The 21922-nt window shown below is 38.3% G+C and overlaps 1 non-coding gene across 1 annotated transcript; it reads left to right on the top strand.

The window, feature by feature from the left end:
* The first annotated feature begins 11430 nt into the window (after window positions 1-11430).
* On the top strand, window positions 11431-11538 carry LOC112773540 (small nucleolar RNA R71). The gene has a single exon (XR_003188086.1). It is a non-coding gene; the product is annotated as a small nucleolar RNA R71 (small nucleolar RNA).
* The last annotated feature ends 10384 nt before the right edge of the window (window positions 11539-21922 follow it).

The raw sequence follows: 21922 nt of genomic DNA, 5'->3' as shown, positions 1-21922 counted from the left end.
AAAAAACGTTGGGGGCGATTTCTGGGTTGTTTTGACCCAGTTTCCAGCCCAGAAAATATAGATTAGAAGTTGCAGAATGGACAAAACAAGTGGTCCCCATCCATCCATTGAAGACTTGATTATTTATATTAATTTTGATTTGAATTCAAATTTGAATTCTAGGAAAAGATATTATTTTAATTTTAGAAATTATATTTTAAATTTATTTGGATTTGATATAAAAGGGAGAAGAAACCTATCTTTTGAGAGGTTCCGGTCATCCAATTCTATACAAATTTACATTCCATATTCCACAGTTTTCTTCTCTGAACCATGAGCAACTAATCCTCCATTGTTAAGGTTAGGAGCTCTATCTATTTGTATGGATTTATTTTATTTTATTTTTCTATTTTAATTCATGTTGAATTTATAATTTAAGAATTGTTTTCGCTCTTTATCTTTTGAATTTGGGTGGAACGGAAGTATGACCCTCTTTCTATTTGAGTTCTTGTATAACTTGGAAAAGCTCTTTACTTGAACAACAGCTTGAAAACATATTCTCCTAAAGTTTAATTATCTGGATTTAACGGGATACGTGACATATAATCCTTTTATTTTTGGGTAATTAGAGTTTTTGTGGCATATAAACTGGAATTTGATCATGCAGCTCCTAATTGGAATTAATTGACCAAGGAATTGGCAGTTAATGAATTTAGAGGAGACTAGAAAGGTCTAAGGAATTAGGGTCTAGTCACACATAGTTTGCCATAAATTAAATCCTACATAATTAAAATAGTTAGTAAGAAAAGTTAATCTGGAAAAATAGATAACTCTGAAACCTTCACTATTTTTTCCATATTTTATTCCCAACCCATTTACTTTACTATTTTAATTTCTGCACGATTGTTTAATGCTCTTTGAATATTCAAACACTCTTTTCTGTTTGTCTTACTACGCCAATCAATCAATCAATATTGCTTGATCCATCAATCCTCGGGGGATCGACCCTTACTCACGTAAGGTATTATTTGGTACGACCCAGTGCACTTGCCGGTTAGTTTGTGGTTATAAATTTCGCACTAAGTTTTTGGCACCGTTGCCGGAGATTGATTGTGATTGACAACTACTCGTTGTTTGATTTCTTAGATTAGATAATTTTTCTTTTAATTAGTTTTAATTTAGTATTATTAATTTTTATTTTCATTTTTTTCCTTTATTTTTTTTCTTTTCCCCGTGCTTTTCGTTTTGTTTCCTTGTTCTCCCTGTCCCCCTTTTCTTTATTTTTTTTGTACTTCCTTTTAAATTTTTTTTATTTAAATTTTGTCAATTTTTTTTATTTTATTTTCATTTTTTTCTTCGTTTTTCTTTGTTTCTTTTTTGTTATTTTTTTACTTTTTATATTCTTTTAGTTTTATTTTATTTTTGTCTTTAATTTTTTTTTTAAAAAAATTTGTATCTTATATTATTTTTTTCTTAATTTCTGAATTTAAGTTTGGTGTCCCCTATTTATTTTTATTTTAATTTTTCCTGTTTATTTCTCTTGTTAATTTCGATTTTTTTTTCTGTCTTAATTCTACCTATAATTTTCGAAGTTTATTTATTTATTTTATTTAGTATTATTATTTTATTATTTTACACAAGTACCTCACAGGAAATTCTCTGCACTTTGACGTAGAGATTCCCGTCTTTTCTTGTTTTCTGTTTGTTTATGCACAGGAACAGAGACAAAGAACATCTCTTAGACTTTGACCCTGAACCTGAAAGAACTTTCAGGCAATGTTTACAACAAGCAAGACTTTACAAGACTGCAGAGTCCACTATAGATAATAACAATGCTGTTAATGCCAATGTGAAAAATCCGAATGGGGATGAGCAACAAAGGAGAGTGCTTGGATCTTACTTTGCCGCTATTACGGATCTGTATGGAAAAAGCATTGTGGTACCTCCTATAGCTGCAAACAACTTTGAGTTGAAGCCACAATTGGTCACCCTGGTGCAATAAAACTGCCAGTATCATGGTCTTCCTTACGAAGACCCAAATCAATTTATATCTGATTTTCTGCAGATATGTGATACTGTGAAGACAAATGGAGTGAACCCAGAGGTGTACAGACTCATGCTTTTCCCGTTTGCTCTGAGGGATAAAGCAAAGCTATGGTTATATTCCCAACCAAAGGAGCGTCTGAATACATGGGAAAAGGTTGTTACTGAATTTCTCACAAAATTTTTACCACCAAAGAAGCTGACTAAGCTTAGGTTGGAAGTTCAGACCTTCAGGTAGAAGGAAGGTGAAACTCTTTATGAAGCTTGGGAGAGGTACAAGCTACTGACTAGGCAATGCCCTCTAGACATGTTCTCCAAATGGACCTAACTAGATATCTTTTATAAAGGTTTAGGTGAGATGTCCAAGATGAGCCTAGATACCTCTGCAGGTGGTTCACTGCACAAGAAGAAGACACTAGAGGAGACTATTGAGCTTATTGAATTGGTGGCTAGCAACCAATATTTATACTCATCTAACAGGAATCCTGTGAACTCTGAGACCTCTCAAAAGAGAGGCGTGTTGAAAGTGGAAGCTGTTAATGCTCTTCTTGCTCAGAACAAGCATATGTCTCAGCAAATAAATCTACTTACTCAACAGATGGGTGACATGCAAGTCTCAGATATCAACACCCAAAATCCACCGCAAGAGAACTCCTATGACATGGCAGGTAACTTTGTGCAAAATAATAATTATGATTATGCTTAATCCTCTTCTGAACAGGTCAATTACATAGGGAGTAGTCCTAGAAATCCTAATAATGATCCCTATTCTCAGACCTACAATCAAGGGTGGAGAAATCACCCAAATTTTGGGTGGAGAAACCAACCTCAGAGACCTTAGAACTTCAATAATAATTCTCAGGGCGGCTTCCAACAGAATAATTACAATAACTGCCAATTTCAATATCATCAACAACAACCACCTCCACAGGCAAATTCTAAATCCTAAGAAGATTCTAATTAGGAAATGATGAAGAGTTTTGTGCAGGAAACCAGAGCATCAATCAAGAATTTGGAGATTCAGATGGGTCAAATAGCCACAAGAGTTAATGAAATCGATCAGAGGATCACTAATAGCCTTCCTGGTAACACAATTCCAAATCTAAGAGAGGAATGCAAGGCTATCACCTTGATAAATGGACAAGTGGCAAGTATGAAAGCAAAAGTTAATGAGGAGCCAGTTGAAAAAGAAGCTCCAGAGGAGAAGAAGGAAGAAGTAGAGCATGCCCCTCAAAAATGTGCAGACAACCCGTTCCCTGACTCTCTTGACACTTATCCTACATTTCCAAAGGCCCCTGAGTACAAGCCTAAAATGCCATATCCTCAGAGACTTCAAAAGGAGACCAAGGACAAGCAGTTTTCAAAGTTCTTGGAAATCTTCAGAAAGTTGCAAATCAATATTCCTTTTGCTGAGGTTTTGGAACAAATGCCTCTCTATGTCAAGTTCATGAAAGAGCTGTTGTCAAAGAAGAAGCCTTTAAAGGGAAATGAGACAGTGGTCCTGACTAAAGAATGCAGTGCCATCATTCAGAATCACTTACCAAAGAAGATGCCAGATCCAGGAAACTTTTAAATTCCATGCACCATTGGGAGCACAACCTTTGAAAAAGCGCTATGTGATCTGGGGGCAAGCATAAATCTAATGCCCTTATCTGTGATGAAGAAGCTACAAATCCAAGAAGCACAACCCACAAACATAGCATTATAGATGACAGACAAATCTATGAAGCCTGCATACGGATTAGTGGAGAATATCTTGGTCAATGTGGGTAAGGTCTTCCTCCCAGCAGATTTTGTGATTCTTGACATAGGGGAGGATGAGAATGCCTCTATAATTCTAGGAAGACCATTCCTAACCACCGGAAGAGCTCTGATTGATGTAGAAGTGGGTGAATTAGTGCTTAGAGTACATAATGAGCAACTAGTCTTTCATGACTTCAAAGATATACATTCAACAGGTGAAGAAGAGAGGTGCATGCAGACTGAGCTTATTGATCCAACCCTTCAAGAACCCCCTGATGATGCACAGCAGAAAATGCAGCTAAAACCTCCCTTAGTAACAATCAATACAATTCCTCCTGACATCAAACCTAAGTTTGGTGTTGGGAATGCATCATCCACCAGGGAGGAGGTTCCCAAAAAGAAGAAAATACCCAGGGGATGGAGAAATAAAAAGATCTCCACTGAAGGTTTCTCCCCAGGAATGAAGGTGGTGTTGACTAAGAATCCAGTATGGATTTATATAGTAAACAGAATCCTCTCTCTGGAGCATATTGAGCTAATTTATGGAGACACAGGAAAGAAGTTCAAAGTAAGGGGTGAAGAGCTGAGCCCCTATGATTCTCCTCCTTAGAGGAGCTGACCGTCAAGCTAGTGACGATAAAGAAGCGATTGTCGGGAGGCAACCTGATTATCTCGTATCCTTAGTTATTTTTCGTAGTAGTAGTTTTCTTACTTATTTAAGTTTTATTGACTTTTTACTGTTTTACTGATCATGCAGCTATTTTATCACAGGAACTGAACACCTCAGGCTATACAAAAAAAAAAAAGAGAGAGCACCCGACGCGCAAGCGTCGCTGACGCGTACGCGTCAGATGGGTGTGCGTGAAAAATAAAAATGAACAGAGAGTTACGCGGGAATGGCGCAGGAATGATGCCTTTCGCACAAACAAGACCACGCGTACGCGTACCTGGTGCACGAAATTGTGATCTCAGGCAACGGCGCCAAAAACTCTGTACGCACGTCTTAATAAATCGTTTTTCATTCACAACGTCGATACAACTAACCAGCAAGTGCACTGGGTCATCCAAGTAATAAACCTTACGTGAGTAAGGGTCGATCCCACGGAGATTGTTGGTATGAAGCAAGCTATGGTCATCTTGTAGATCTCAGTCAGGCAGATATCAAATGGTTATAGAGTTTTCGAAAATAAGAATAAATAAACAGAGAATAAAGATAGAAATACTTATATGTATCATTGGTGAAAATTTCAGATAAACGTATAGAGATGCTTTCGTCCCTCTGAACTTCTGCTTTCTTGCTGTCTTCATCCAATCAGACTTACCCCTTTCCATGGCTGGCTTTATGTAAGGACATCACCATTGTCAATGGCTACTTTTCATCCTCTCTGTGAAAATGGTCCGATGCGCTGTCACTGCATGGCTAATCATCTGGAGGCATCACCGTGGTCAATGGCTGCATCCCATCCTCTTGTGAAAATGGTCCAAATGCTCTGTCACAGCACGGCTAATCATCTGAGGTTCTCGATCATACTGGAATAGGATTCACCCTCCTTTTGCGTCTGTCACTACGCCCAGCACTCGCGAGTTTGAAGTTCGTCACAGTCATTCAATCCCAGAGTCCTACTCGGAATAGCACAGAAAAGGTTTAGACTTTCCGGACTCTCATGAATGCCGCCATCAATCTAGCTTATACCACGAAGATTCTGATTAAGAGATCCAAGAGATACTCATTCAATCTAAGGTGGAACGGAAGTGGTTGTCAGGCACGCGTTAGTGGGGGAATGATAATGATTGTCATGCTCATCACATTCATATTGAAGTGCGAATGAATATCTTAGAAGCGGAATAAGTTGAATTGAATAGAAAAACAGTAGTACTTTGCATTAATTCATGAGGAACAGCAGAGCTCCACACCTTAATCTATGGAGTGTAGAAACTCTACCGTTTGAAAATACATAAGTGAAAGGTTCAGGCATGGCCGAATGGCCAGCCCCCATGATCTAAGAACCAGATGTCCCAAGATGATCCGAAGATGAAAATACAATAGTAAAAAGTCCTATTTATACTAAACTAGTTACTAGGGTTTACAGAAGTAAGTAATTGATGCATAAATCCACTTCCGGGGCCCACTTGGTGTGTGCTTGGGCTGAGCTTGAATGTTGCACGTGCAGAGGATCTTTCTGGAGTTGAACGCCAGTTTGTAACGTGTTTCTGGCATTCAACTCTGGTTCGTGACGTGTTTCTGGTGTTTAACTCCAGACTGCAGCATAGAACTGGAGTTCAACGCCCTTTTGCGTCGTCTAAACTCGGCCAAACTATGGACTATTATATATTGCTGGAAAGCCCTGGATGTCTACTTTCCAACGCTATTGAAAGCGCGCCAGTTTGAGTTCTGTAGCTCCAGAAAATCTACTTTGAGTGTAGGGAGGTCAGAATCCAACAGCATCAGCAGTCCTTCTTCTACCTCTGAATCTGATTTTTGCTCAAGTCCCTCAATTTCAGTCAGAAAATACCTGAAATCACAAAAAAATACAAAAACTCATAGTAAAGTCCAGAAATGTGAATTTAACATAAAAACTAATAAAAACATCCCTAAAAGTAACTAGATCCTACTAAAAACATACTAAAAACAATGCCAAAAAGCGTATAAATTATCCGCTCATCACAACACCAAACTTAAATTTTTGCTTGTCCCCAAGCAACTGTAAATCAACTAGGATAAAAAGAAGAGAATATACTATAAATTCCAAACTATCAATGAAACATAGCTCCAATCAGATGAGCGGGACTTGTAGCTTTTTGCCTCTTGAATAGTTTTGGCATCTCACTTTATCCATTGAGGTCCAGAATGATTGGCATCTATAGGACCTCAGAGTTCGGATAGTGTTATTGATTCTCCTAGTTCAATATGTTGATTCTTGAACACAGCTACTTTATGAGTCTTGGACGTGGCCCTAAGCACTTTGTTTTCCTGTATTACCACTGGATACATAAATGCCACAGACACATAATTGGGTGAACCTTTTCAAATTGTGACTCAGCTTTGCTAAAGTCCCCAATTAGAGGTGTCCAGGGTTCTTAAGCACACTCTTCTTTTGCTTTGGACCTTGACTTTAACCGCTCAGTCTCAAGTTTTCACTTGACACCTTCACGCCACAAGCACATGGTTAGGAACAGCTTGGTTTAGCCGCTTAGGCCAGGATTTTATTCCTGTAGGCCCTCCTATCCACTGATGCTCAAAGCCTTGGGATCCTTTTTATTTACCCTTGCCTTTTGGTTTTAAGGGTTATTGGCTTTTTGCTCTTGCCTTTTAGTTTTAACAGCTTTTGGCTTTTTCTGCTTGCTTTTTCTTTTTTTTTCGCCATTTTTTTTCTGCAAGCTTTTGTATTCACTGCTTTTTCTTGCTTCAAGAATCATTTTTATGATTTTTCAGATTATCAAATAACATGTCTCCTTGTCATCATTCTTTCAAGAGCCAACATATTTAACATTCATAAATAACAACTTCAAATGACATATGCACTGTTCAAGCATTCATTCAGAAAACAAAAAGTTTTGTCACCACATCAATATAATTAAACTAAGTTCAAGGATAAATTCGAAACTCATGTACTTCTTGTTCTTTTGTAATTAAAACATTTTTCATTTAAGAGAGGTGATGGATTCATAGGACATTCATAACTTTAAGACAAAGTTACTAAATACTAATGATCATGTAATAGGACACAAACATGGATAAGCACTTAACATAAAGAAAACGAAAAACAGAGAATTTAAGAACAAGGAATGAGTCCACCTTAGTGATGGTGGCGTTTCCTTCTTGAGGAACCAATGATGTCCTTGAGTTCTTCTATGTCTCTTCCTTGTCTTTGTTGCTCCTCCCTCATTGCTCTTTGATCTTCTCTAATTTCATGAAGGATGATGGAGTGCTCTTGATGTTCCACCCTTAATTGTCCCATGTTGGAACTTAATTCTCCTAGGGAGGTGTTGATTTGCTCCCAATAGTTTTGTGGAGGAAAATGCATTTGAGGCATCTCCGGGATCTCATGGTGATGAGCTTCATGCGTCTCTTGAGATCCATGAATAGACTCTCTTGTTTGCTCCATCCTTTTCTTAGTAATGGGCTTCTCTTCCTTAATGGGAATGTCTCCTTCTATGTCAATCCCAGCTGAGTTGCATAGATGGCAAATGAGGTGGGGAAAAGCTAACCTTGCCATAGTGGAGGACTTGTCAGCTACCTTGTAGAGTTCTTGATGTATAATCTCATGAACCTCCACCTCTTCTCCAATCATGATGCTATGGATCATGATGGCCCGGTCTATAGTAACTTCAGACCGGTTGCTAGTGGGAATGATTGAGCGTTGAATGAACTCCAACCATCTTCTAGCTACAGGCTTAAGGTCCAATCTTCTCAGTTGAACCGGTTTGCCTTTTGAGTCAATCTTCCATTGAGCTCCTTCCACATATATGTCCATGAGGACTTGGTCCAACCTTTGATCAAAGTTGACTCTCCTTGTGTAGGGCCGTGCGTTCTCTTCCATCATTGGCAAGTTGAACGCCAACCTTACATTTTCCGGACTAAAATCTAAGTAATTCCCCCGAACCATAGTGAGATAATTCTTTGGGTTCGGGTTCTTACTTTGATCATAGTTCCTAGTGATCCATGCATTAGCATAGAACTCTTGAACCATTAGAATTCCGACTTGTTGGATGGGGTTTGTTAGAACTTCCCAACCTCTTCTATGGATCTCGTGTCGGATCTCCGGATACTCATTTCTCTTGAGTTTGAAAGGGACCTCGGGGATCACCTTCTCCTTGGCCACAACATCATAGAAGTGGTCTTGATGAGCTTTGGAGATGAATCTTTCCATCTCCCATGACTCGGAGGTGGAAGCTTTTGTCTTCCCTTTCCCTTTTCTAGAGGATTCTCCGGTCTTAGGTGCCATCAATGTTAATGGAAGAACAAAAAGCTTATGCTTTTACCACACCAAACTTAGAATATTGCTCGCCCTCAAGCAAGAGAAGAAAGAATAGATGAAGAAGAAGAAAAAATAGAGGAGAGGGAGAGAGAGATGTGTTTCGGCCAAGAAGGGGAAGAGAGGGTTGTTTTGTGTGAAAATGAAGAAGAATGGAGGGCTTTATATAGGGAAGGGAGGGGGGGTAAGGTTCGGCCATAAGGGTGGGTTTTGGGTGGGAAATTGATTTTGAATTTTGAAGGTAGGTGGGGTTTATGAGGTAGGTTTATGGGGAAGAGTGGATGGATGTGAGTGGTGAAGTGGTGATAGGGAAGAGAGATTGAGATGATTGGTGAAGAGTTTTGGGGAAGAGTGTTTATTGGGAAGAGAGGATGAACATTGAGAAGAGGGAAGAGAGTGAGTGGTGGTAGGTGGGGATCCTGTGGGGTTCACAGATGCTGAGATGATCTTGTGGGGTCCACAAATCCTGAGGTGTCAAGGAATTGCATCCTTGCACCAATTAGGCATGTAAAATGCCTTTGCATGCAATTCTGGCATTTAAACGCCGAATTGATGCTTGTTCTGGGCGTTCAACGCCCAGATGCAGCATATTTCTGGCGTTGAACGCCAGCCAAATGCTTGTTTCTGGCGTTCAGCGCCAGCTCTTCTTCACTGCGCATTTCTTGCGTCTGGACGCCAGGATGCTGCTTGTTTCTGGCGTTCAACGCCAGATCCATGCTCTGTTCTGGCGTTGAACGCCAGCCAGATGCTCCTTACTGGCGTTTAAACGCCAGTAAGATCCTCCTCTAGGGTGTGATTTTTCTTCTGCTGTTTTTTATTCTGTTTTTAATTTTTTGATTTATTTTGTGACTCCACATGATCATGAACTTAATAAAACATGAAATAATAATAAAATAAAATTAGAGAAATAAAAATTGGGTTGCCTCCCAACAAGCGCTTCTTTAATGTCAATAGCTTGATAGTGGGCTCTCATGAAGCCTCACAGATGTTCAGAGAATTGTTGAGACTCCCCAACACCAACTTAGAGTTTGGATATGGGAGTTCAACACCAAACTTAGAGTTTGGTTGTGGCCTCCCAACACCAAACTTAGAGTTTGACTGTGGGGGCTCTGGTTGACTCTGTTTTGAGAGAAGCTTACTGTGCCTCTTTTCCATGTTTACAGAAGGATGTCCTTAAGTTTTAAACTTAAGGGAGTCCTCATTCAATTGAAGAACTAGTTCACCTCTGTTAACATCAATCACAGCTCTTGTTGTGGCTAGGAAGGGTCTTCAAAGGATGATGGATTCATCCTCAGATGATGGATTCATCCTCATCCTTCCCAGTATCTAGGACTATGAAATCAGCAGGGATGTAAAGGCTTTCAACCTTTACTAACACGTCCTCTACTTGTCCATAAGCCTATTTTCTGGAATTGTCTGCCATCTCTAATGAGATTTTAGCAGCTTGCACCTCAAAGATTCCCAGTTTCTCCATTACAGAGAGTGGCATGAGGTTTATTCCTGACCCAAGGTCACATAGAGCCTTCTCAAAGGTCATGGTGCCTATGGTACAGGGTATTAGGAACTTTCCAGGATCCTGTTTCTTCTGAGGCAATGTCAGTTGATCCAGATCACTCAGTTCATTGGTGAACAAGGGAGGTTCATCTTCCCAAGTCTCAATACCAAATAATTTGGCATTCAGCTTCATGATTGCACCAAGGTACTTGGTAACTTGCTCCTTAGTAACATCCTCATTCTCTTCAGAAGAGGAATACTCATCAGAGCTCATGAATGGCATAAAGAGGTTTAATGGAATCTCTATGGTCTCTAGTTGAGTCTCAGATTCCTTTGGTTCCTCAGAGGGAAACTCCTTGTTGATCACTGGACGTCCCAGGAGGTCTTCCTTCTTGGGATTCATTTCCTCCCCTTCCTCCTTGGATTCGGCCATGATGGTTATATCAATGGCCTTGCACTCTCCTTTTGGATTTTCTTCTATATTGCTTGGGAGAGTACTAGGAGGGGTTTCAGTGATCTTCTTACTCAGCTGGCCCACTTGTGCTTCCAAATTTCTAATGGAGGACCTTGTTTCATTCATGAAACTCACAGTGGCCTTAGATAGATTAGAGACTAAGTTTGCTAAATTAGAGGTATTTTGTTCAGAGTTCTCTGTCTGTTGCTGAGTGGATGATGGAAAAGGCTTGCTATTGCTAAACCTGTTTCTTCCACCATTATTAAAGCCTTGTTGAGGCTTTTGTTGATCCTTCCATGAGAGATTTGGGTGATTTCTCCATGAGCGATTATAGGTGTTTCCATATGGTTCACCCATGTAATTCACCTCTACTATTGCAGGATTCTCAGGATCATAAGCTTCTTCTTTAGAAGATGCTTCTTGAGTACTGTTGGATGCAGCTTGCATTCCATTCAGACTCTGAGAAATCATATTGACTTGCTGAGTCAATATTTTATTCTGAGCCAATATGGCATTCAGAGTATCAATTTCAAGAACTCCCTTCTTCTGAGGCATCCCATTACTCACAGGATTCCTCTCAGAAGTGTACATGAACTGGTTATTAGCAACCATGTCAATGAGTTCCTGAGCTTCTACAGGCGTTTTTTTTAGGTGAATGGATCCACCTGCAGAAGTATCCAATGACATTTTAGCTAATTCAGACAGACCATCATAGAATATATCCAGGATGGTCCATTCTGAAAGCATGTCAGAAGGACACTTTTTGGTTAGTTGCTTGTATCTCTCCCAAGCTTCATAGAGGGATTCACCTTCTTTCTGTCTGAAGGTTTGAACATCCACTCTAAGCTTGCTCAACTTTTGAGGAGGAAAGAACTTGGCTAAGAAAGCCGTGACCAGCTTATTCCAAGAGTTCAGGCTATCTTTGGGCTGAGAGTCCAACCACACTCTAGCTCTGTCTCTTACAGCAAAAGGGAAAAGCATGAGCCTGTAGACTTCAGGATCTACTCCATTAGTCTTAACAGTATCACAGATATGCAAAAATTCAGTTAAGAACTGTAAAGGATCTTCAGATGGAAGTCCATGAAAGTTGCAGTTCTGCTGCATCAGAGAAACTAATTGAGGTTTCAGCTCAAAGTTGTTTGCTCCAATGGTAGGGATGGAGATGCTTCTTCCATGTAAATTGGAATTAGGTGCAGTAAAGTCAGCAAGCATCCTCCTTGCTTTATTATTGTTATTTTTGGCTGCCATCTCCTCTTCTTGTTCGAAAATTTCTGAAAAGTGCTTGCTGGATTGTTGTAATTTAGCTTCTCTTAGTTTCCTCTTCAGAGTCCTTTCAGGTTCTAGATCTGCTTCAACAAGAATATTCTTGTCCTTGCTCCTGCTCATATGAAAAAGAGGGAACAGAAAAATAATAGAGATCCTTTTTGCCCAGGTATAGAGGTTCCCCTGTATGAGTAGAAGAAGAAAAGAATGTAATGTAAAGAAGGGAAGAAGAAAAACTCGAACACAGAGAGGGAGGTAGTGTTCGAATTTTTGGATGGGAGAGAAGTGTTAGTAGATGAATAAATAAATAGAAGGAGATGAGAGAGAAGGATTTTCGAAAATTATTTTTGAAAAATGGTTAGTGATTTTTGAAAATTAAAAGAAGAAATATTAAAATTAAAATTTGAAACAATTAGTTAATTAAAAAGAATTTTTGAAAAAGAGGGAAGTATTTTCGAAAATTAGAGAGGGATAGTTAGTTAGGTAGTTTTGAAAAAGATTAGAAACAAACAAAAAGTTAGTTAGTTAGTTGAAACAAATTTGAAAATCAATTTTTGAAAAGATAAGAAGATAAGAAGTTAGAAAAGATATTTTTAAAATCAAATTCTTGAAAAAGATATGTTTTAAAAAGATATGATTTTGAAAAAGATAAGATAAAAAGATATTTTTGAAAAGATATGATTGAAATTAGTTTTGAAAAGGATTTGATTTTTTAAAATCACAATTAATGACTTGATTCACAAGAAATCACAAGATATGATTCTAGAACTTAAAGTTTGAATCTTTCTTAACAAGTAAGTAACAAACTTGACATTTTTGAATCAAAACATTAATTGTTGATGATATTTTCGAAAATTAGGAGATAAAATTAAGAAAAAGATTTTGAAAATATTTTGAAAAAGATTTTTGAAATTTTCGAAAAAAAAATGGAAAAGATATGATTTTTGAAAAAGATTTGAAAAAGATAAGATTTTTTAAATTGAAAATTTGATTTGACTCAAAAAAACAACTAGATTTTAAAAATTTTTGAAAAAGTCAATCCAAATTTTCAAAATTTATGAGTGAAAAAGGGAAAGATATTTTTTTGATTTTTGAATTTTTAATGATGAGAGAGAAAAACATAAAAGATGATGCAATGCATGAAAATTTTGGATCTAAACATGCGATGCATGCAAGAACACTATGAATGTCAAGATGAACACCAAGAACACTATGAATGTCAAGATGAACATCAAGAACTTATTTTTGAAAAATTTTCAATGCAAAGAAAACATGCAAGACACCAAACTTAGAGATCTTTCATGTTCAGACGCTATGAATGCAAAAATGCACATGAAAAACAAGAAAAGACACAAAACAATAAAATATGAAGATCAATCAAGAAGGTTTATCAAGAACAACTTGAAGATCATGATGAATGCAATGCATGAATGCATTTTTTTGAAAAGTGCAAATGGAGATGCAATTGACACCAAACTTACAATTGACTTAAGACTCAAACAAGAAACACAAAATATTTTTTATTTTTATGATTTTATAATTTTTTTGGATTTTTCGAAAATTAATGTGAAAAAGAAAAATTAGGATTCCAAAATTTTTAATATGAATTCCAGGAATCTTGCACTCTTAGTCTAAAGCTCCAATCTGAGGGTTAGACATGGCTTAATAGCCAGTCAAGCTTTAGCATGTAAATCAGGTGGATCTGGAACAGCAGCAGGTGGATTAGCAACAACTAGCTTGCTCTTGATAATGTTGGGTTGGAAGCCCCAGTCTAAATGAATTTAGACATGGCTTTACAGCCAGTCAGGCTTCAACATGCTTTATGAAACACTAGAATTCATTCTTAAAAAACTTTAGAATAATTTTCGAAAATAGATGAGAAATTTTTGAAAGATTTTTTTTGAAAAAATTTTTTGAAAATAAAACAAAAAAGAAAATTACCTAATCTGAGCAACAAGATGAACCGTCAGTTGTCCAAACTCGAACAATCCCCGGCAACGGCGCCAAAAACTCTGTACGCACGTCTTAATAAATCGTTTTTCATTCACAACTTCGATACAACTAACCAGTAAGTGCACTGGGTCGTCCAAGTAATAAACCTTACGTGAGTAAGGGTCGATCCCACGGAGATTGTTGGTATGAAGCAAGCTATGGTTATCTTGTAGATCTCAGTCAGGCGGATATCAAATGGTTATGGAGTTCTCGAAAATAAGAATAAATAAACAGAGAATAAAGATAGAAATACTTATGTGTATCATTGGTGAGAATTTCAGATAAACGTATAGAGATGCTTTCGTCCCTCTAAACTTATGCTTTCCTACTGTCTTCATCTAATCAGTCTTACTCCTTTCCATGGCTGGCTTTATGTAAGAACATCACCATTGTTAATGGCTACTTTTCATCCTCTCTGTGAAAATGGTCCGATGCGCTGTCACTGCATTGCTAATCATCTGGAGGCATCACCGTGGTCAATGGCTGCATCCCATCCTCTTGTGAAAATGGTCCAAATGCTCTGTCACAGCACGGCTAATCATCTGAGGTTCTCGATCATACTGGAATAGGATTCACCCTCCTTTTGCGTCTGTCACTACGCCCAGCACTCGCGAGTTTGAAGTTCGTCACAGTCATTCAATCCAAAATTCCTACTCGAAATACCACAGACAAGGTTTAGACTTTCCGGACTCTCATGAATGCCGCTATCAATCTAGCTTATACCACGAAGATTCTGACTAAGAGATCCAAGAGATACTCATTCAATCTAAGGTCGAACGGAAGTGGTTATCAGGCACGCGTTAGTGGGGGAATGATGATGATTGTCACGTTCATCACATTCATATTGAAGTGCGAATGAATTTCTTAGAAGCGGAATAAGTTGAATTGAATAGAAAAACAGTAGTACTTTGCATTAATTCATGAGGAACAGCAGAGCTCCACACCTTAATCTATGGAGTGTAGAAACTCTACCGTTTGAAAATACATAAGTGAAAGGTTCAGGCATGGCCGAATGGCCAGCCCCCATGATCTAAGAACCAGGCGTCCCAAGATGATCCGAAGATGAAAATACAATAGTAAAAAGTCCTATTTATACTAAACTAGTTACTAGGGTTTACAGAAGTAAGTAATTGATGCATAAATCCACTTCCGGGGCCCACTTGGTGTGTGCTTGGGCTGAGCTTGAATGTTACACGTGCAGAGGCTCTTTCTGGAGTTGAACGCCAGTTTGTAACGTGTTTATGGCATTCAACTCTGGTTCGTGACGTGTTTCTGGCGTTTAACTCCAGACTGCAGCGTAGAACTGGTGTTCAACGCCCTTTTGCATCATCTAAGCTCGGCCAAAGTATGGACTATTATATATTGATGGAAAGCCCTGGATGTCTACTTTCCAACGCAATTAGAAGCGCACCATTTTGAGTTCTGTAGCTCCAGAAAATCCACTTTGAGTGCAGAGAGGTTAGAATCCAACAGCATCAGCAGTCCTTCTTCTACCTCTGAATCTGATTTTTGCTCAAGTCCCTCAATTTCAGCCAGAAAATACCTGAAACCACAGAAAAACACACAAACTCATAGTAAAGTCCAGAAATGTGAATTTAACATAAAAACTAATAAAAACATCCCTAAAAGTAACTAGATCCTACTAAAAACATACTAAAAATAAATGCCAAAAAGCATATAAATTATCCGCTCATCAGTACCCCACGCGTGCGCGTCATTCGTATTTTGGCACCCCACGCGTACGCGTCATCGATGCGTACACGTGACCTCGCAAATCGGTGTCAATATGTGTTTGGGCAGAGAGTTGTGCAGGCTTGGGGCTGGAAGTGTGCTAGAAGCACAAATTTGGTCACGCGTACACGTCCCTGACGCGTGCACGTCATTTGCAAAAATGTCCATCCACGCATGCGCGTGCATGACGCGCACGCGTCGTATGAAAATGTTGGTTCCCAAGCCACGCGAACAGAGAGTTGCCTGTGCGCGTGACTGGATTCACGTGAATCGCGCAAAATCAAGGGCACGCGAAAGCGTGCTTGACGCGCACGCGTCATTAAGGAAATCCGCGACCCACGCGGACGCGTGCTGTATGCGTACGCGTCGCCTTTGCCGCACAACTACACTAGTTCGCCGCCCAGTTTTAATTTTCTTTCTCTCTCTCCCAATCCTAATTCTCTCTTGTTATTTTATCCTTTTATTTTTGTTTCCTCATAATATTTGTCTTTTTCTATTTTCAGTTCTTCTTTGCTTGAGGACAAGCAAACCTTTAAGTTTGGTGTTGACGCTTCGCTTATAGGTTTTCTGTCTATTCTTATGGCACCAAAGGGAGGCAAATCATCTTCACGGAGGAGCACAACCTGAAGAATAAAACGACCGCTAGGATAATTAAGGTGGTTGAGTTCCTTTCATTCTATATTCCTTCCCGCTTTCACTATATTATGTTCCGATTTTCTGCTATTTTGCTTTGTTTGTTGCATGATCCTTTATTAGTTAGAATCCTAGGTCTAGTTTAGTTTTCTCTTAATTACTTTAATTCTGAAAAGATGTCTCATGTATTACTCACTGAGCTTGAATGCAAATCAAAAAAGAAAAATACAGAAGTGATGTATTGCATGAGAAAGTGAGTTTATATTGAAGAATAGTCTTATTTACTTAAATCTGGTGGTATTTTCTATAGTTCTGAATGCATGACATGAACAGAGCATATTTAAATTTGAATCAAAGAATGTTGATATATAAGGAACAGGAATTTAGAGAATTATTATGATTTCTCTGAAATTAATGAAAGTTTAATCCTTGAAGCAAAAGAAACAACAAAAGAAAAATAAGAGCAAGGTCCAAGGCTCTGAGCATCAATGACTAGGGAGGTCAGACATGATTAAAAGCTCAAAAAGTTGTTTCCCTAGTCACATGCTTGTGGTGTTCTTGTGTCAGGTAATCCTTGAGACAAATCATTTAGAGTCGAGATCAATTGCAAAGTACGCCAAATGCTTTGAGCACCACTGTCTAAAGTAACTAAAAAAAATTATAAAATAATAATAAAAATAATAATATTTAGAACGTAAAGAGAGTTCCCCAATTAAGTGCTTGTGGTGTTTCTGTGTCAAGTAAAGCTTGAGACAAAACATTTAAAGTCACGGCTAGGCACAAGGTGCAAAGCACCAGAAAAAAATTGCTGTGTTCAAGGATTAAATTGAGTTACAAAAAGATTAGAGAGTTCATAATATTATCCGAATTCTAATTCCGAATGACAGTGACATCCTTCTGATTCAAAGGAGAGTGAGATGCCAAAACTATTCAGGATTGCAGTTGTAAATCCCACTATAAGAAGAGACATAAGCTTAATCGAACTCTCATTCTCATGCAAATTCACATCCTAAGCCTATTTTAGTTTTGGTTGCTTGAGGATAAGCAACAATTCAAGTTTGGTGTTGTGATGCATGAGCATCTTTCCTATCTTTTCCTAGTAAATTTGCATCTAAATTGTTGAGTTTAATAAAGAATTAATTATATTTTAGCCACTATGGATGCTACTTTGAGTCTTTTGCAATTTTTTTTATTTTAGGTAGCATTCAGCTGGATTTGATGGAGTTTCTGTAGCACAAGAATCAAAGGAGATGGCAGCGAGGAGCGATGTGTACGCGTGACTGACGTGTACGCGAGATTTGGAGCTTTCCATGGCGACGCGTGCGCGTGAGTGACACGTACGCGTGATTTGAAGATTTACTCAGCGACGCGTACGCGACACGCGAAGAAGACCATCGACGCGTACGTGTGACCGACGTGTATGCGTGGCATGCGCCACATGCAGAAAACGCACAAAAACGCTGGGGGCGATTTCTGGGCTATTTTGACCCAGTTTCCAGCTTAGAAAATACAGATTAGAAGTTGCAGAATGGACGAAACAGGTGGTCCCCATCCATCCATTGAAGACTTGATTATTTATATTAATTTTGATTTAAATTCAAATTTGAATTCTAGGAAAAGATATTATTTTAATTTTAGAAATTAGATTTTAAATTTATTAGGATTAGATATAAAAGGGAGAAGAAACCTCTCTTTTGAGAGGTTCCAGACATCCAGTTCTATACAAATTTACATTCCATATTCCACACTTTTCTTCTCTGAACCATGAGCAACTAATCCTCCATTGTTAAGGTTAGGAGCTCTGTCTATTTGTATGGATTGATTTTATTGTTTTTTTCTATTTTAATTCATGTATGGATTTATAATTTAAGAATTGTTTTCGCTCTTTATCTTATGAATTTGGGTGGAACGGAAGTATGACCCTCTTTCTATTTGAGTTCTTGTATAACTTGGAAAAGCTCTTTACTTGAACAACAGCTTGAAAACATATTCTCCTAAATTTTAATTTTCTGGATTTAACAGGATACGTGACATATAATCCTTTTATTTTTGGGTAATTAGAGTTTTTGTGGCATATAAACTAGAATTTGATCATGCAGCTCCTAATTGGAATTAATTGACCAAGGAATTGGCAGTTAATGAATTTTAGAGGAGACTAGAAAGGTCTAAGGAATTAGGGTCTAGTCACACATAGTTTGCCATAAATTAAATCCTACATAATTAAAATAGTTAGTAAGAAAAGTTAATCCGAAAAAATAGATAACTCTGAAACCTTAACTATTTTCTCCATATTTTATTCCCAACCCATTTACTTTACTATTTTAATTTCTGCACGATTGTTTAATGCTCTTTGAATATTTAAACACTCTTTTCTGTTTGTCTAACTATGCCAATCAATCAATCATTGTTGCTTGATCCATCAATCCTCGTGGGATCGATCCTTACTCATGTAAGGTATTAATTGGTACGACCCGGTGCACTTGCCGGTTAGTTTGTGGTTATAAATTCCGCACTAGCACCTAAGGCCGGAGAAACCTCTAGAAAGAGGAAAGAGAAGGCAATTGCTTCCACCTCCGAGTCATGGGAGATGGAGAGATTCATCTTAAAGGTCCATCAAGACCACTTCTACGAAGTTGTGGACAAGAAAAAGGTGATCCCCGAGGTCCCCTTCATGCTCAAAAAGAGTGAATATCCGGAGATCCGACGTGAGATTCGAAGAAGAGGTTGGGAATCTCTCACCAACCCATTCCAACAAGTCGGGATCTTAATGGTTCAAGAGTTCTATGCGAATGCATGGATCACCAAGAACTATGATCAAAGTGTGAACCCAAACCTAAAGAATTGGCTCACAATGGTTCGGGGGAAATACTTGGATTTCAGTCCGGAAACTATAAGGTTGGCGTTCAACTTGCCAATCATGAGAGGAGATCCTCATCCTTTCACTAGAAGAGTCAACTTTGATCAAAAGCTGGACCAAGTCTTCATGGACATCTGTGTGGAAGGAGCTCAATGGAAGAGAGACTCAAGAGGCAAGCCGGTTCAATTGAGAAGGCCTGACCTCAAACCCGTGGCTAAGGGATAGTTGGAGTTCATCCAACGCTCTATCATTCCTACTAGCAACCGGTCTGAAGTTACTATAGACCGGGCTATCATGATCCATAGTATCATGATTGGAGAGGAAGTGGAAGTTCATGAGATCATATCTCTAGAACTATACAAGGTGGCGGACAAACCCTCCACTTTGGCAAGGTTGGCCTTCCCTCATCTCATCTATCACCTATGTAATTCAGTTGGAGTTCTCATAGAGGAAGACATCCTCATTGAAAGAGACAAGCCCATTACTAAGAAAAGGATGGAGCAAACAAGAGATCCCACTCATGGACCTCAACAAGAGCATGAGGAAATTCTTCATCAAGAAATCCCTGAGATGCCTCAAGGGATGCATTTCCCTCCACACAACTATTGGGAGCAACTCAACACTTCCTTAGGGGATCTGATTCCAACATGGAGCAACTAAGAATGGAGCACCAAGAGCACTCCATTATCCTCCATGAAATTAGAGAGGACCAAAAGGCCATGAGAGAGGAGCAACAAAGGCAAGGAAGAGACATAGAGGAGCTCAAGCACTCCATAAGATCTTCAAGAGGAAGAACAAGCCGCCATTACTAAGGTGGACCCGTTTTTTAACTTCCTTGTTCTTATTTTTCTGTTTTTCGTTTCCTATGCTTTATGTTTATCTATGTTTGTGACTTCATTACATGATCATTAGTGTCTAGTGCCTATGCTTTAAAGTTATGAATGTCCCATGAATCCTTCACCTTTCTTAAATAAAAAATGTTTTTACTTGAAAAATAACAAGAAGTACATGAATTTCGAATTTTAAAATAGTTTAATTATTTTGATGTGGTGGTAATACTTTTTGTTTTTCTGAATGAATGCTTGAACAGTGCATATTTTTGATATTGTTGTTTATGAATGTTAAAATTGTTGGCTCTTGAAAGAATAATGAAAAAGAGAAATGTTATTGAGGATCTGAAAAATCATAAAATTGATTCTTGAAGCAAGAAAAAGCAGTGAATAGAAAAAAATAGACATGCGAAAAAAAATGGCGAAAAAAAAGAGAAAAAAAAGAAAGAAAAAGAAAAAGCAAGCAGAAAAAGCTAATAACCCTTTAAACCAAAAGGCAAGGGTAATAAAAAGGACCTAAGGCTTTGAGCATTAATGGATAGGAAGGCCCACAGGAATAAAATCCTGGCCTAAGCGGCTAAACCAAGCTGTCCCTATCCATGTGCTTGTGGCGTGAAGGTGTCAAGTGAAAAGCTTGAGACTGAGCGGTTAAAGTCATGGTCCAAAGCAAAAAGAGTGTGCTTAAGAGCTCTGGACACCTCTAATTGGGGACTCTAGAAAAGCTGAGTCACAATCTGAAAATGTTCACCCAGTTATGTGTCTGTGGCATTTATGTATCCGATGGTAATACTGGAAAACAAAAATGCTTAGGGTCACGGCCAATACTCATAAAGTACCTGTGTTCAAGAATCAACATACTGAACTAGGAGAATCAATAACACTATCTGAATTCTGAGTTCCTATAGATGCCAATCATTCTGAACTTCAAAGGATAAAGTGAGATGCCAAAACTGTTCAGAAGCAAAAAGCTACTAGCCCCACTCATCTAATTAAAACTGATCTTCATAGATGTTTTCGGAATTTATTGTATACTCTCTTCTTTTTATCCTATTTTGTTTTTAGTTACTTGGGGACAAGCAACAATTTAAGTTTCGTGTTGTGATGAGCAGATAATTTATACCTTTTTTGGCACTGTTTTTATATAGTTTTTAGTATGTTTTAATTACTTTTTATTATATTTTTATTAGTTTTTATTCAAAAATCACATTTCTGGGCTTTACTATGAGTTTGTGTGCTTTTCTGTGATTTCAGGTATTTTCTAGCTGAAATTGAGGGACCTGAGCAAAAATCTGATTCAGAGGCTGAGAAAGGACTGCAGATGCTATTGGATTCTGACCCTACTTCAGCCGAAATGGATTTTCTGGAGCTACAGAAGCCCAATTGGCGCGCTCCCAATTGCATTGCAAAGTAGACATCCTGGTCTTTCCAGAAATATATAATAGTTCATACTTTGCCTGAGATTTGATGGCCCAAACTGGCGTTTAAAGTCAGCCGAAGGAATTCTGGCGTAAAACGCCAGAACTGGCACTAAACCGGCATTTAACGCCCAAAATGGCACTCCAGCTGGCGTTTAACTCCAAGGACAGCCTAAGCACAAAAAAGCTTCAATGCTCAGCCCAAGGACACACCAAGTGGGCCCCGGAAGTGGATTTCTGAACTATCTGCACTTAGTTACTCATTTTCTGTAAACCCTAGTAACTAGTTTAGTATAAAAACTACTTTTAGAGATTTATTTTATATCTTTTGATCACTTTTGATCTTAGGATCATATTATGTAACTTTGGCACTTTGAGACCTCCATGGAAGGCTGGCCATTTGGCCACGCCTACCCCTTTTTCACTTATGTATTTTCAACGGTGGAGTTTCTACACCTCATAGATTAAGGTGAGGAGCTCTGCTGTTCTTCACGAATTAATGCAAGTACTAT

Source organism: Arachis hypogaea, chromosome 18 (assembly GCF_003086295.3).
Source record: "Arachis hypogaea cultivar Tifrunner chromosome 18, arahy.Tifrunner.gnm2.J5K5, whole genome shotgun sequence".
NCBI classification, from domain to species: Eukaryota; Viridiplantae; Streptophyta; class Magnoliopsida; order Fabales; family Fabaceae; genus Arachis; species Arachis hypogaea.
The sequence above is the reverse complement of the archived record's forward strand: the minus strand, read 5'-3'. Positions and strand labels throughout refer to the sequence as shown.